General features: G+C 34.0%; 1 non-coding gene and 1 pseudogene across 1 annotated transcript; one reads left to right on the top strand and one right to left on the bottom strand.

Moving 5' to 3' along the window:
* The window catches only part of LOC103075555 (mitochondrial fission factor pseudogene), a 90,272-nt pseudogene extending 76,107 nt beyond the window's left edge, over positions 1 to 14,165 (top strand).
* Positions 465 to 537, bottom strand: TRNAE-UUC (transfer RNA glutamic acid (anticodon UUC)). The gene has a single exon. It is a non-coding gene; the product is annotated as a tRNA-Glu (tRNA).
* Positions 14,166 to 15,683: the final 1,518 nt, after the last annotated feature.

Here is a 15,683-nt window from a genome sequence, read left to right as displayed (position 1 = left end):
AGCGGTTCATTAAAATTGTTCTGTGTCACACAAACTAGTAAATAGTGAAGTCTGTATTATAAACTCATGGAGTCTGACTCCAGAGCCATAATCCTTGAACTGTGTAATAGGTGACTCCTTATATATTTCACATCGGGTTCTCTCTCCTCTTGACTTTCAGACACACTGAAATTATTTTCTCATGTAAATTGTTAAAGGTGTCCTTTTCTGCATTCATTGATTGAGAGAAAATTCTAGCTCGTAATTTTATATTTCATTGTTCCAAGGTTTCTGAAGAGACAAGCATGCCAACAAACCCAAGTTAGACTGGATTACTTTGTGACCATATAAATATTAGACAGCCAGGTGAATGTCAGAACACATCAACTAGGGTCTCCACTACTTGGAAACTCAATTATTTTAAAATAATTTTTAAATTAATTAATTTTTTTATTGGCTGCACCATGCAGATTGTGGGATCTTATTTCCCTGACAGGGGATTGAACCCGTGCCCCCTGCAGTGAAAGCGCAGAGTCCTAACCACTGGACCACCAGGGAACTCCCAAAAACTCAATTCTTTAATTCACCCAGAAGGAAAGTTCTGTTTTATGACACAGTTTTGTCCTCAAGCTATACATTTGTCTACTTAGACATAGAAAGGTTATACAACTTTTTCCCATACTCCTTATTTCCTTAAATATCCTGCCTGACAGTCATATAGTAGTATCATAAATTATGTATTTTCATAATTCAGTAAAAAATAAGTATGCTGCATAATTTGAAATCTACTGCACTAACATTATTCAGTCCTTATTTTTTAGTTCCAACTAGAATTAGCATATATTAGTGAAATTATAATGTGGTGTGCTAACTCTTTTTTTTCACTTGAAATATAGTTGATGTACAATATTATGTTAGTTTCAGGTGTATTACATAAGGATTTGATGTTTTCATCAAATATGATCACCACAATAAGTTTAGTAACCCTCTGTCCCCTTACAAAGTTATCACTGTATTATTAACCATATACCTTATGCTATATAATACATCCTCATGGTTTATAATATTTATTATATAAATAATGACTTATTTATTAAATAATTCCTTTGACATATTTCAGTCACCCCACCATGCCCCTCCTTTCTGAAAACCACTGGTTTATTCTCTGTATCTATAAGTCTGTTCTCATTTTGTTTTGCTTTGTTTTTTAGATTCCACATATAAGTGAGATCATGCAGCATTTATCTTTTTCTGTCTGATTTATTTCACTTAGCATAATTCTCTCTAGATCCACACATGTTGGGGCAAGAGGCAAGATTTCATTTTTTATGGCTGAGTAATATTTCACTGTGTACATACATACATATGTATATGTGTATACATATATATATGTATATGTGTATACATATATATATATACACACACACACACACATCTTCTTTATCCATTCATCTGTTGATGAACACTTACAATGCTTCCATATCTTGGCTACTATAAATAGTGCTGCAATGAAAATGGAGTGCATATATCTTTTTGATTTAGTGTTTTCATTTTCTTGGAGTAAATAACCAGAAGTGGAATTGTTGGATCATATGGCAATTCTACTTTTATTTTATTATATTTTTTTGAGGAATCCCCATTCTGTTTTTCATAGTGGCTACACCAAATTTACAATCCCATAATGCACAAGAGTTACTTTTTCTCCACATCATCACCAACACTTATTGTTTCTTGTCTTTTTGATGATAGCCATTCTTGCAGGTGTGAGGTGCTATGTCATTATGATTTTGATTTGCATTTCCCAGATGATCAGGATGTTGAGCATCTTTTCATGTGCCTGTTGGCCATCTGTATGTCTTCTCTGGAAACATGTCTATTCAGGTCCTCTTCCCATTTATTAATCAGTTTGTTTTGTTATTGAGTTGTATGAGTTCTTTGTGTATTTTGGATATTAATTCCTTATTGGATATGTCATTTGAAAATATCTTCTCCCATTCAGTATGCTGCCTTTTCATTTTGTTAGTGGTTTCCTTCACTGTGCAAAAGCTTTTTAGTTTGGTGTAGTCCCATTTTTTTTTGTTTTTGTTTCCCTTGCCTGAGGAGACAAATCCAAATTATTATTTCTAAGACTCATGTCAAAAGGTATGTTGCCTACACTTTCTCTTAAGAGTTTTAGGTCTTACATTTAAGTTTTTAATTAATCCTGAGTTTTTTCTTTTTTTTTATTTGTATATGGTGTGAGAAAGTAGGCAATTTTGATTCTTTTGAATGTAGCTGTCTCATTTTCACAACACTATTGAAGAGGCTTTTTTCCCCATTTTATATTCTTGCCTCTTTTATAACACATTGATTAATCATGTAGGTGTGGGTTTACTCCTGAGGTCTCTATTCTGTTCCATTGATCTGTGTCTTTGTAGTATAGTTTGAAATCAGGATGTGTGAGTTTCCAGTTTTTGTTCTTCTTTCTCAAGATTGTTGGGCTATTTCTAGTCTTCTGTGTTTTCATACGAATTTTAGAATTATTTGTTCTAGTTGTATGAAAAAATGCCATTGGTATTTTGATAGGGATTGAACTGAATCCAAGGATTACCTTCTGTAATATGGTCATCTTAACAATATTAATTCTTCCAATCCATGAGCACAGTATATATTTTCATTGGCTTGTGCTGTCTCCAATTTGTTTCATAAATGTCTTATTTTTTTTGAGTATAGGTCTCTTACCTCCTTGGTTAGATTTATTCCTAGGTATTTTATTCTTTTTTATGAAATTGTAAATGGGATTGTTTTCTTAATTTCTCTTTCTGGTAATTCATTGTTAGTGCATGAAAACACAACAGATTTCTCTATATTAATTTTGTATTGACACTTTAATGAATTCATTGAGTTCTTATAATTTTTTTGGTGGTATCTTTATGATTTTCTATCTATAGTATATCATCTGCAGTGACAGTTTTACTCTTTCCTTTCCAATTTGGATTCCTTTTATTTCTTTTTTGTTTGTTTGTTTGATTGTTATTCCTAGAACTCCCAGTACTATGTTGAGTAAAAATGGTTAAGAGTGAGCATCTTGTCTTGTTCCTGATATTAGAGGAAATGTTTTCAGCTTTTCATTGCTGAGTATGATATTGGCTGTGAGTTTGATATATATGGCTTTTATTATGTTGAGGTATGTTCCCTCTATACCCACTTTGTTCAGAGTTTTTATGATATGTTGAATTTTGTCAAAAGCTTTTTTCTGAATCTATTGAGATGATCATATAATTGTTATTTAATTTGTTAACGTGGTGTGTCACATTGATTGATTGATTTGTGGAATTTGAACCAACCTTGTATCCCTGGGACGATGTCCACTTGATCATGCTGTATGATCCTTTGAGTGTACTGTAGAATTTGCTTTGCTGGCATTTTGTTGAGAATTTTTGCATCTATGTTCATTGGTGATATTGGCATGTAATTTTCTCTTATTATGGTGCTTTTGTTGGATTATGGTATCAGGGTGATTCTGGCCTCATAGAATAAGTTTAGAACTGTTCTTTTCTGTTCAATATTTTTGGAATAGTTTGAGAAGGATGGGTCTTAATTTTTCTTTTAATATTTGGTAGAATGTGCCTGTGAAATTATCTGGTCCTAGACTTTTGCGTGTTGGGAATTTTTGATTAGTGGTTCATTTTCAATTCTGGTAATTGATTTGATCATATTTTATACTTCTCCCTGATTCAGTCTTGGGAGATTTTATGCTTCTAGGAGCATACCCATTTCTTTAGGCTGTCCATTTCATTGGTATGTAATTGTTCATAGTAATGTCTTATGATCCTTTGTGTTTCTGTGGGATCAGTTGTAACTTCTCTTTCATTTATGATTTTATTGACTTGGGCCCTCTGTCTTTCTTCTTGATGAATCTGGCTAAAGGTTTGTCAATTTTGCTTATTTTTTCAAAGAACCAGCTCTTAGATTCATGCATCTTTTCTAGTGAATTTTTGGTCTCTATTTCATTTATTTCTGCTTGGATCTTTATTATTCCTTTCCTTCCAATAATATGGGTTGTGTTTATTCTTCCTTTTCCAGTTATTTTAAGTGTAAGGTTAGATTGTTTGAGATTTTTTCTTTTTCCTGAGGTAGGGTTGTATTGCTATAAACTACCCTCTTAGAACTGCTATTGCTGCATCCCATAGATTTTAGATGATGGACTGTGTTTCAATTTTTCACTTGTCTCCCAGTATTTTTTAATTTCCTGTTTGATTTCTTCAGTGACCCATTTATAGTTAGTAGCATATTTAACCTCCATGTGTTTGTGTTTTTTGCAGTTTTTTCTTGTAGTTATTTCTATTCTCATACCTTTGTGGTCAGAAAAGATGCATGATATGATTTCAGTCTTCTTAAATGTATTGAGACTTGTTTTGTGGCCTAGCATGTGTTCTATGTTGGAGAATGTTCCATGTACACTTGAAAACAATGTATTCTGCTGTTTTTGGATGGAACATCATATATATATATAGTCTAATGTGCTATTTAAGGCCAGTATTTCCTTATTGATTTTCTGTCTGGATGATCTGTCCATTGATGTAAGTAGGATGTTAAAGTCTCCTACTACTATTGTGACACTGTCATTTTCTCCCTTTATGTTTGTTAATATTTGCTTTATATATTTAAGTGCTCCTATGTTGGGTGCATAAATATTTACAACTGTTATATCTTCTTCTTAGATTGACCCCTTTGTCATTATGTAATGTCCTTCTATGTCTCTTGTTACAGTCTTTGTTTTAAAGTCTATTTTTGTCTGATGTAAGTATTGCTACCACAGCTTTCTTTTTGTTTCCATTTTCAGAAAATAACTTCTTTCATCCCCTCACTTTCAGTCTGTGTGTGACTTTAGATCTAAAGTGAGTCTCTTGTAGGCAATATATATATGCGTCTCAATTTTTTAATTCATTCAGCCACCCTGTCTTTTGATTGGAGCATTTTGTCTATTGAAATTTAAAGTAGTTATTGATAAGTATGTACCAATTACCATTTTGTTAATTCTTTTCTGGTTGTTTTTGAGTTCTTGGTTCTTTTATTCTTTTGTTCACTTTCTTTGTGATTTAATGACTATCTTTAGTGTTATGACTGGATCCCTTTCTTTTTCTGTTATATGTGTGATTATTTTAAGTTGATGAGCTAAGTTCAAACACATTCTCACAAACCTGCATTTTTACTGCCCTCCCCCCTCCATGTTTAAGGTTTTTGACATCATATTTTACATCCTTTTGTGTATCCCTAAATACTTATTGTGGATATAGATGATTTTATTACTTTTGCCTTTTAATCCTCCTACTAGCTTTATAAGTGTTTGATTTTAATCTACATTTACTGTACATTTGCCTTTACCAATGATATTTTTTCTTTCATAATTTTTACATTTCTAGTTGTGATCTTTTCTTTTCCACTTAGAGAAGTCCCTTTAACATTTCTTATTAAGCCAGCTATGTGGTGCTGTGGTGCTGAACTCTTTTAGCTTTTGATATTCTGTAAAACTCTTTATCTGTCCTTCAAATATGAGTGATAGCTTTGCTAGGTAGATCGTTCTTGGTTGTAGGTTTTTTTTTTCGTTTTATCACTTTGAATATATTGTGCCACTTCCTTCTAGCTTGCAAAGTTGCTGCTGAAAAGTCAGCTTATAGGGATATGGGAGTTCCCTTGTACATAACTAGTTGCTCTTCTTTGCTTTTAGATTATCTCATTTTTTTGCCATTTTAATTATTATATGTTTTGGTGTGGGCCTCTTTGGGTTCATTTTGTTTGGGACGTTCTGTGCTTTCTGGACCTGAATGTCTGTTTCCTTTCCTAGATTAGTGAAGTTTTCAGCTATTACTTATTCAAATAAGTTATTTGCCCCTTTCTCTCTTTTCTCCTCTGAGATTCCTATATTGTGCATATTAGTACACTTGATGTTGTCACAGAGGTCTTGTAAACTATCCTCATATTTTAAAATTCTTTTTTCTTTTGTCTGTTCATCTTGGGTGATTTCCACTAATGTCTTGCAGTTTGTTCATCTGTTCCTCTCTATCATCTAATCTGTTGATATTTTTCTAGTGTACTTTTTATTTCAGTTATAGTATTCATCTCTGTTTGGTTCTTTATATTTTCAGACTCTGTTAAAATTCTTACTGTGTTCATTCATTCTTCTCTTGTGTTCATTGAGCATCTTTATGATCATTATCTTGAACTTTTTACTGGGTTGATTGCTTATCTGCACTTCATTTAATTCTTTTTCTAAGGTTTTATCTTCTTCCTTCATTTGCAACATATTCCTCTGTCTCCTCATTTAGCCTAATTGTTTGTGTTTATTTCTATGTATTAAGTAGGTTGGTTACATTTCCTGATCTTGGAGAAACAGTCTTATGTAGGAGACAGTCTATGGAGCACAGCAGCACACTCTCCTTTGGTCACCAGAGCTACATTCTATAATGGTGCCAGCTATGTGGGACCTTATGTTGTGGCAGGGCCAACAACTGAGGGCACACTGGTAGGTGTGACTGGTCCCCAGCCCAGTTGGCTTCCAGGCCTTTCCTTGTGTTGTGGCTGATGGCCCACTGTTGAGTGGGACAGGGTCCTGGTATGACTGGCTGTGGGACCTGAGGCTGGTGGTTGAGGCTGATGCTGGCCTACTCATGGGTGGGTAAGGCCTTACTGCTAATAAACTAGATGAGACCTCCCAAATGGCACTTGACAGTACCATTGTTCTCCTGGTAAGATGAGCTTCCAAAAAATGGCTGCCATCATGTCTATATACACAGGGGGAATTGCAGTTTCCTCGTGCCTCTCTGGGATGTTCTAGCAAGTGTGTCTAACCCAGGCTCCTTTCAAATTACCACCTCTGCACTGGAACTTGGAGTGTGTGAGATTTTGCACACACTTTTTAAGAGGAGAGTCTCTGTTTCCTACACTCTTCCAGCTCTCCTGTATCTAAGCCCCACTGGCCTTCAAAGCCAGATGTCCTGGGGGCTTGGCTTCCTGGTGTAGTACCCCCCAGGCTGAGGAGCCTAATATGGGGCTTGGACACCTTGCTTCTCAGGGAGAACCTCTAAAATAGTAATTATCCTCCCAATTGTATGTCACCTCCCTAGGGGTATAAGTCTTGACTATTCTGCATCGCTGTCTTTCCTAGGCATCTTGTTTTGGTTCCTTCTTTGTATCTCTAGTTGTGGAAGCTCTTTCCTGCTATGCTTCAGGTCATTCTCATTGATAGCTTCTCTGTAAATAGTTGCAATTTTGGTGTGCTCATGGGAGGAGGTGAGCCCAGGGTCTTCCTACTTTACCATCTTGGCCACACCTCTGTGCATACTCTTTTTAATGTCAGCTTGTGATCATGACTAAGGGAAAAGCGATTATTACTTAGGAAACCATTAGTGTGCCTTTCCTTTACATGTACTTAAATCTAGGATAAATGCTTAATATGTCTCTGGAATAGTATCTGATCTCACCTAATACACAAAGGGCAAGACACACTCCCTTTTAATTGGGAAGGAGAAAGATAAATCTGCTTCAATATCATCTCTTGAATTAGAACAGAGAGATTGCTTCAATAATTTAACATTTCTTCTAACTTTAAAGTAAAATGGTGTCATGATGCCAGAAAATTGTATTTAAAAGCCTATTTATATAGCATATGCTAAGCATATGAGTTAAGCATATGAGCTAAGCATTTTGAGTTTTATGAATTTACTTCATTTAGAAAAGCTTTTGGAATTCTTATTAGACTATCAAAGTGTTCAATTCCTTTTGCTCTTTTTGCTAACTGATGGGTCCCGTAAATATTGAACCCCATGAATTGTACTGATTATGGTCTCTGTGCTCAGAATTCTTACTCTTAATTAAGTGGTGATGCTCATAAATTTCTAACCATGAATTTTCCAGGAAGCCACATTTAGAACGTTTATCAGCCAATCAGATCTCTTAATTTTCTCTCTTGTTTTATAAAATAAAACGTTGTTGCTATATAACATTGAATGTGATGGATACAGAGTTGTTTGTTTGGCCTCCTTTGTTTTTGTAAGCACTAATATTTTGGAAGATAAATAGTACTTGATGCTTCATTTACTTTGATTGTTTTTAATCTCAAGGTACTTTGGAAAGTTTATTATGCTATAAAGCTTGAGTTAGCTACAACTTTTCTGTTCTGATCCAAATAAGCAACAATCGTCAAAACATCAGTAATTCAGAAACATTGTGTCATGGATATAGCGACAGAATCATTTCAGAATGAAACTAATTATTGATTATCCCCAGGGCTTCTAAGATCAAGTATGCCTCAGTAGAGTTAATTATGCCCTCAGTTCTGCAGAGTTTTTTCAGTGGCAGTTTCAATTTACTTAGCAAAACTATTGCTTTGTAAGATTTGCAGATGAGTCAATTAGATGGTCATTAATTGGGTGGTCATTGAAAATGTGGTGAGGCCCAGTTGGGAAATGGTCTACTCCAATGACTAATGTATATTAATGCCAGTATTAACGACCTTTGAGCTTTTCCCCATGTATCCATGGGAATACAAATCAAAGAACCATTCAAGGAAAAGTAGATTTTGCTGAATAAGTATGTTTTTCTGTTCAGAGATTAACATTGCTTATTGAATGTACCAAAACCACAAAATTCCAGGGTAACATTAATAGTTATCCTTAACTGAATAAAACTAAGTGCTGGAAAGGTCATAATTAATTTTAAGAGTGTTGTATTTTCAATGTTTTTATTAAGTAGGTGATTTTAGTCTCCTTAAGGAAGTATGTTTTATTGCCAATATATAAGAATTTTCAAAATATATGAATTATATTCAAAATATAAGAATTAAAACATTTTCCATCTTAAATAAATTAGATGGATGGATGGATACATAGATAGATAGATAGGTTTGAGTACTTTATTATATTTATACCTGGTAGTTTATCACCAAATATTTTTTACTTTCCAAGGTCAAATTCAAAACGTAAAAACAAATGAAGACTTTGTAGTGGGTTTAGGCTTAAATGTAGTTGACTCTATCCCAGAGTGTTTCACAGTATATGACTAGGGCATAGTAGCATACAGTATCTTTTTCACCCACTCAGATATCTTTGGCCTTACTCTATTGGTATAAGATGGTTTTCTGTGTATTACTTCTATCTTGACGATTTTCTGAAGCTTGCATATTTGTTTTGCAAATACTTTCTGAATTGACTACAAAGATGATACTATTATTGATGGTTAACTTTGGTCTTCTTTCTGGCCTCAGAATTTCAAAGAGAGTGATCCTTATTTTCTCTACTATCTGTCAAAGCAAATGTTGAAAAAAAAATGAGATTGGCCTTTATTCTAAATCACTCATTACTTCACTTAAAACTGGATTAGCTCTTGCAAACCTAGCCATAAAGACCAAGTCATTGTTTATGTTTTACTTTTTTATATTTTACCTTTTGACTCTTCATTTATTTTTCCTACCCTCTCACCCTCCACCTCTGGTAACCAACAATCTATTCTCTGTATTTATGTGCTTGTGTTTTGTTTGTTTGTTTTGTTTATCATATTCCACATATAAAAGAAATTGTATGGTATTTGTCATTTATCTTTCTCTGACTTGTTTCACTTAGTATGATGCCCTTGAGGTCCATTCATGTTGTTCCAAATGACAAGATTTTATTTTTTTTTATGACTGAATAATACTCCATTGTATGTATATACCACATCTTCTTTATTCATCCATCCATCCATGGATGGACACAGGTTGTCTCCATATCTTGGGTATTGTAAATAATGCTGCAATGAATATGAGAGTAAAAATATCTTTTTGAGTTAGGGTTTTCATTTTCTTTGGATAAATACTCAGAAGTAGAATTGTTGGATCATATGGTAGTTCTATTTTTAATTTTTTTTAGGACTCTTCACACTGTTTTCCCTAGTGGCTGCACCAAGTTATATTTCCACCAACAGTGCACAAGGGGTTCCCTTTCTCCACATCCTGGCCAATACTTGTTATTTCTTGTCTTTTTGATAATAGCCATTCTAACAAGTGTGAGTTGACATCTCATTGTGGTTTTAATTCACATTTCTCTGATGATTAATGATGTTAAACATTCTTTTCATGTACTTGTTTGCCATCTGTATGTCTTCTTTGGAAAAATGTCTATTCAGGTCCTCTGCCCATTTTTAATCAGATTGTTTTTTTGCTACTGAGTTGAACAAGTTCTTTATAGATTTTGGATATTAACTCCTTATCAGATATATGATTTGAAAATAGTTTCTCCCACTTAGTAGGTTGCCTTTTTATTTTGTTGATAGTTTCCTTTGCTGTGCAGAAGTTAATTTGCTGTAGTCCCACTTGTTTAGTTTTGCTTTTGTATAAATAGTATTAAGAAGCTTATTGAATTAAATTGTCTAATTTCTCAAGGGTTAACTAAAAAATTAAGAACTTTCCCTTTTCCTCTTTAAGCACATGGTAATTAAAATAATAGAATTATGCTATGTCCTTATTTATGAAACTTATTCTGAATTGCTAACATACTTTGCTTAGTAAATTTTTATCCCTACATTACTGCTATTAATTTGAGGCAGTGTGGAAGTAGCACAATCTGATTTTCAAGAAGAATCTCTGTAATTAGTATAACTGTAGTCTAATAGAACCATATAATAAAAATATTGAATTAGGTGAAGAGGAGAAAATATCTAGATAAAAGTTGGCCTGTAATGTATGTAAGAATAGGCCTAAAATTTTTCAAAATATCTTATATTTTGAAAGCTTTATTTAAATTTCTTTGTGGAATTCAAAAGAAACAAACTAGATATACGTGATCTAACAATCTAATGCAAACCTAATATTAGGTTTGCACCTATGGGTAAAATGATTTGAAAAAGCATAGACATCAATATATGATTAGGTCAATATTTATATCACACAAAAATATACCTATGCTGAAGGAATACAGAATAGAGATTCAACCTCCCTACACAAAATCAGGCCTGCAGAATTGGTTTGAGAGATTTTCCTTAACATCATCTTTCAGAATTTTTCAGAGATTTATTTTTTTCCTCCCATGAATGCCATTGGTGGCTATAGATTTACAACAATCCTGGTAAGTGTAGCATCAATATTTCCTAAAGTATGTTCCACTCAACAGTATTTCCAATTATGATAAATGATAGAAGAAATGTGATCACGTTTTGAGAAACAATGAATTTAAAAAATCAAATACATTTATTTACTGAAGGTCTTCTCTAGGCCTATACTTTTACCACTGCCCAGACTTAGAATAAGAAGTTAGAACTCTTTAATTCCATACATTCCTTCCCATGTGTTATCTTACTGTATTCCTGTATTTTAATTTTACATATATTTTAAACCTCTCAAAACATTGAGATTGTTTTCATCAATGTTACTTCTTATTTACCCATATATCTCCTCTATTGTAGTCTCCCTTCCTGCATTGCCATATTCTCTGGGGATAATTTAGCTTTTGTTCTAGGAATTCCCTTTGATATTTCTTTTAAGTTTGTAGGCAAAACAGTCTTTCAATTTGTTTATCTGTAAACATCTTTACATAGCTATCATTTTGAAGAATATTTTCAAGAAACTTAGAATCTAGGTTGGCCGGTGTGTTCTTTCAGGTCTTTAAAAAAATTCATTCTGTTTTCTTTTGGTTTCTGTTGTTCTGATTGAAAAGTAAGCCTTCAGTTTCACTCTTCCTATTTAACAGTGTTATGCCTTTATTTTTCTCTGGCTGCTTTTAGACTTTTTGTTTGTTGCTGGTTTTCAGCAGTTTTCTGTTTGTTTGTGTTTTTAATGATGTAACTAGGTGCAGAGGTCCTTTTATATCTCCTTCTTGCCTTTGTAGAGCTTCCTTAATTTGTAGTTTAATTTTTTTCTGCCAGTTGTGAAAATTCCCAGTTGCTTTTCTCGTATTGCTTCTGCCCCTTCTCTCACTCATCCCATTCAAAGATCACATTACAGCTATATTACAAATTTTACCCATGTCTCATACATTGGGTGTTTCTTATAATTCTTTTTTTCTCTGTGCGTTTTACATTGGACATTTTCACTCACCTAAAGGTCAGTTCACTAGTTTTATACTTGTTCAATGTGTGGTTAAATCTATCTGTGAAGTCATTTATTGTAAATATTGTAATTTTCAATTCCAAAATATGCATTATTTTCTGGTGATATTCTCCATCTTGTCATATATTTTAGCCAACATACTAATCACAGTAGCTTTAAACTCTGTGTATCGTAACTCCAATTTTTTCTCTTGGATTTTACCATTTGCTCCTGTTTTTTGGTTTGTTTCTTTTGCTTTTTTGTGGATTTTTTTGCATATTTGTTACATTTTGACTAAATTCTGGAGATTGTATTTGAAATTTCAGAGCTTCAGGATGATACTATCTTCCTCAAAAAGATGTAATTTTTAAAGAATTCCTGTCAGGTAGTTAGAGAAAAGTAAATAGCCTTGATCCAACAAGGTTTGATATAATCTGAGACTGAATTTCAGTCATCCTGAAGAACTTGTCTATTTCCAATTTTCCTTTACTCCTAGAGTTCTTCCAGAACTTTCAAATAACAACCTGATATTTCAAAAATATCCCCTAATTGGTGAGCCCTGAACAGGTTTTTTTTTCTCCTCCCTGGCCATGCAATTGTCAGCAACTCTGAACTGCTATTTTCTGTTTATTCCCTTAGTTTCTTGCATTAAAATTAGCAAATTCTTAAGGGGAAAATGCAATGTAATTTTTCCTTTTTCTTTGGGATCTTTGTTTCTCCTAGAGTCTAGCTGAGTCAGTTGTTCTCTGATGCTTACAAAAGCAGTGTGTGTGTGTGTGTGTGTTTGTGTGTGTGTGTGTGTCTACATATGTGTATGTATGTGTGTGTGTTGTATTTGTTCAATTTTTAGTTGTTCTCACAATGAGAGTTGTTTTCTGATATAGGCTATTTCTTCATAGATGGGAGGAATCAATTTTGGCTATATATGAATCCAAGGACTCATATGGTTTGAATGCAAAGTGTGAGAAAAAAATGAAATTAAAGATGATCTCAAGATTTCTGGCTTGAGCCACTTAAAGAATGGAGTTGTCATTAAATGAGATATGGGGAACTACAAGTGCTGCAAGTTTTGAGCAGAGAATTAGTTATAACAACTGAAGCTCAAGAATAGGAACTAGACAAGAGATATGAATATAGGAGTCATTAGGCTGCTGAGAAAATTTAAAACATGTAACTAGAAGAAATTACCACGGATGTGAATATAAATAGAGAAGAGAAACATGGACTGAACCCCAGGGTATTTCAGTATTCAAAAATTAGGGAGGGCTTCCCTGTGCTTGGCCAATGGCCTCTGGGATCCAGCAGGCAGTGGCCCTCACCAGAGACCCTCCAGCAGGCCCAGGGCTCAAAAGTGGCTGTAAATCCAGCACATGCATAAGCAAGTTAAAGGATTTAATATGAAGCACAGAAGCAGATAATGCCAAAAAGCAAGCTGTAGTTGGTACACATTTAGTGAGTGGGGCAGCATTTCCTTCTCCCACTGCTGCTGAGGTGGTAGAAATTAGTTTAATTCAGTATGAAATGGAATACACCAAAGGTATTGGTCAGCGAATTGAAGGTCCTGGAAAAATTAAAGGTAGCACCACCAAATGCTGACCTTGAACAAGGATTCTGAGAAGGAGTTTCAAATTCTTGTGTGATTATGCAGGTTCCAGGGAGAATTGTTGTATCAGGAAATAATGAAGACATTCCACTTTCAAGACCAGCAGATCTTGACCTTATGCAGTCAACTCCCTTTAAACCACTGGCACTAAAAATACCACCTCATGTGCTTATGCTAAGTGAAAGACCACTAGATTTTCTGGATTTAGAAAGACCTCATCCAACCCCTCAAAATGAAGAAATCCACACAATTTTCAGGCTAAAAAGAGAGTGCTCTGTGAGTGAAAATGCTGTTTGCCAAAATGGACAGCTGGTCAGAACTGACTCCGTGTATAGTATTTCAAATATAGATACAATGATTGAAGGAACTTCAGATGACATGACTGTTGTAAATGCAGCTTCATTAGGACGACAGATAATCAAACAAAATAGATGTCTACAACTGCTGGAAGTGGAGAACAAAGAAGGTTCTAAAAGAGAAATGGTCATGTATTCCATTACCATAGCATTTTGGATGCTTAAGAGTTGGCTCTGGTTTTGCCGCTAGAGGTAACCTCAACTCTCAAAAGTATTGTCTCAACAGTTGGAAATATAGAGAATTTGCGAACAAACAAAACGTTAGGGAGAGATGGAGGAATCAGCAAAGAGCCTGAGGATATGCAACCAAAATGAAAAGGGGAAGGCAATGAGAATGTGGTGTCCAGGAAACCATAGAATAAAATATTTTCAGAAGAGAATGAACAACTGTATTATATGCTGCTGCTAAGTCAACAATAATAGAAACTTGGCCATTAGATTTAGAAACATAAATATTATTGATGACTTTTAGAAAAAGACATTTTCAAGGAGGAAAAAAAAATCCCTCTATTTGGAGTTGGTTTAAAAAAGAAATTGAGAGGACAATTTGGAAGCAATAAGTGTAGACAAATGTGCAAGGAATTTTGCTGCAAAAAGAAACAAAAAATTATCTCAGTAAAGAGAAAGAAAATAAATAAATGTGGGCTAGAAATAAAAATATTAGGCAAGTAGTATATCAGTTAAAGGGGAAGAGGCAGTTAAGACTGTTCAGTTCAGTTGTTTTTATGTTTTTGTTTTTAAAGAACTTTATTTTTAGAGCAGTTTTAGTTTCAAAGCAAAATTGAGGGGAAGGTAATGAGATTTCCTATATCCTCCCCTGCCTGCACATATGCACAGCCTCCTGCATTACCAACATCCCCAACAAGAGTGGCACATTTGTTACAATTGATGAACTTACATTGATATATCATTATCACACAAGTCCACAGTTTACATTAGGATTCACTCTTGGTGTCGTACATTCTACCGGTTTGGACAAATGCATAATGACATGCCTCCACCATTATAGTATCATACAGAGTACTTCCACTGCCCTAACAAGCTTCTGTTCTCTGCCTATTCATCCCTCTCTCCCCACTAACCCTTGGCAACCACTGATATTTTTACTGTCTCCACAGTTTTGCCTTTTCTAGAGGTCATATTTATAGTTGGAATCTTACAGAATGTAGTCTTTTAAGATTGAGTTTATTTTGTTTTAAAAGGAAAAATAAAAACGTGTCAGCTAATGGTAGAACAGGGAAATGATCAGGTAAGGCAGAGGAGAGAAAGACTGATATAATATTTTTATGGAACTGCTAACAGACACATTATTTACTCATTTAATTCTCACAGAACACTTTAAAGTAGATATTATTACTGTTATTATTACTGCAATTTTATATATGGAAAGAGGGAGGTTCTGTAATGTATTCAGTTTTACCAGTTTTGGAAACTGTATTTATCTTTTTATTTTTTTTTAGGATCCAAGAATTTTTTATTGGAATTTATTATTATTATTACAATTATTATTCATTGTGAGCTCCAAGTTCCAGTGCTTCCTTTCTATCTTATATGTAGAGGAGATTTTCACTCTCTTTCCTGAATGGATTTATTCTCCCTCACCCTTGTTCCCCAACTCTTCCTTCTCTATTTCACGAAAATGGTTGCTACAGTCATAGGATATTCAACATTGAATGAGGGTTAAGAATCATGTAATCCAGTGCCTTTA

The sequence above is a fragment of the Lipotes vexillifer genome, unplaced genomic scaffold, assembly GCF_000442215.2.
Source record: "Lipotes vexillifer unplaced genomic scaffold, Lipotes_vexillifer_v1.1 scaffold1244, whole genome shotgun sequence".
NCBI lineage: Eukaryota > Metazoa > Chordata > Mammalia > Artiodactyla > Lipotidae > Lipotes > Lipotes vexillifer.
The sequence above is the reverse complement of the archived record's forward strand: the minus strand, read 5'-3'. Positions and strand labels throughout refer to the sequence as shown.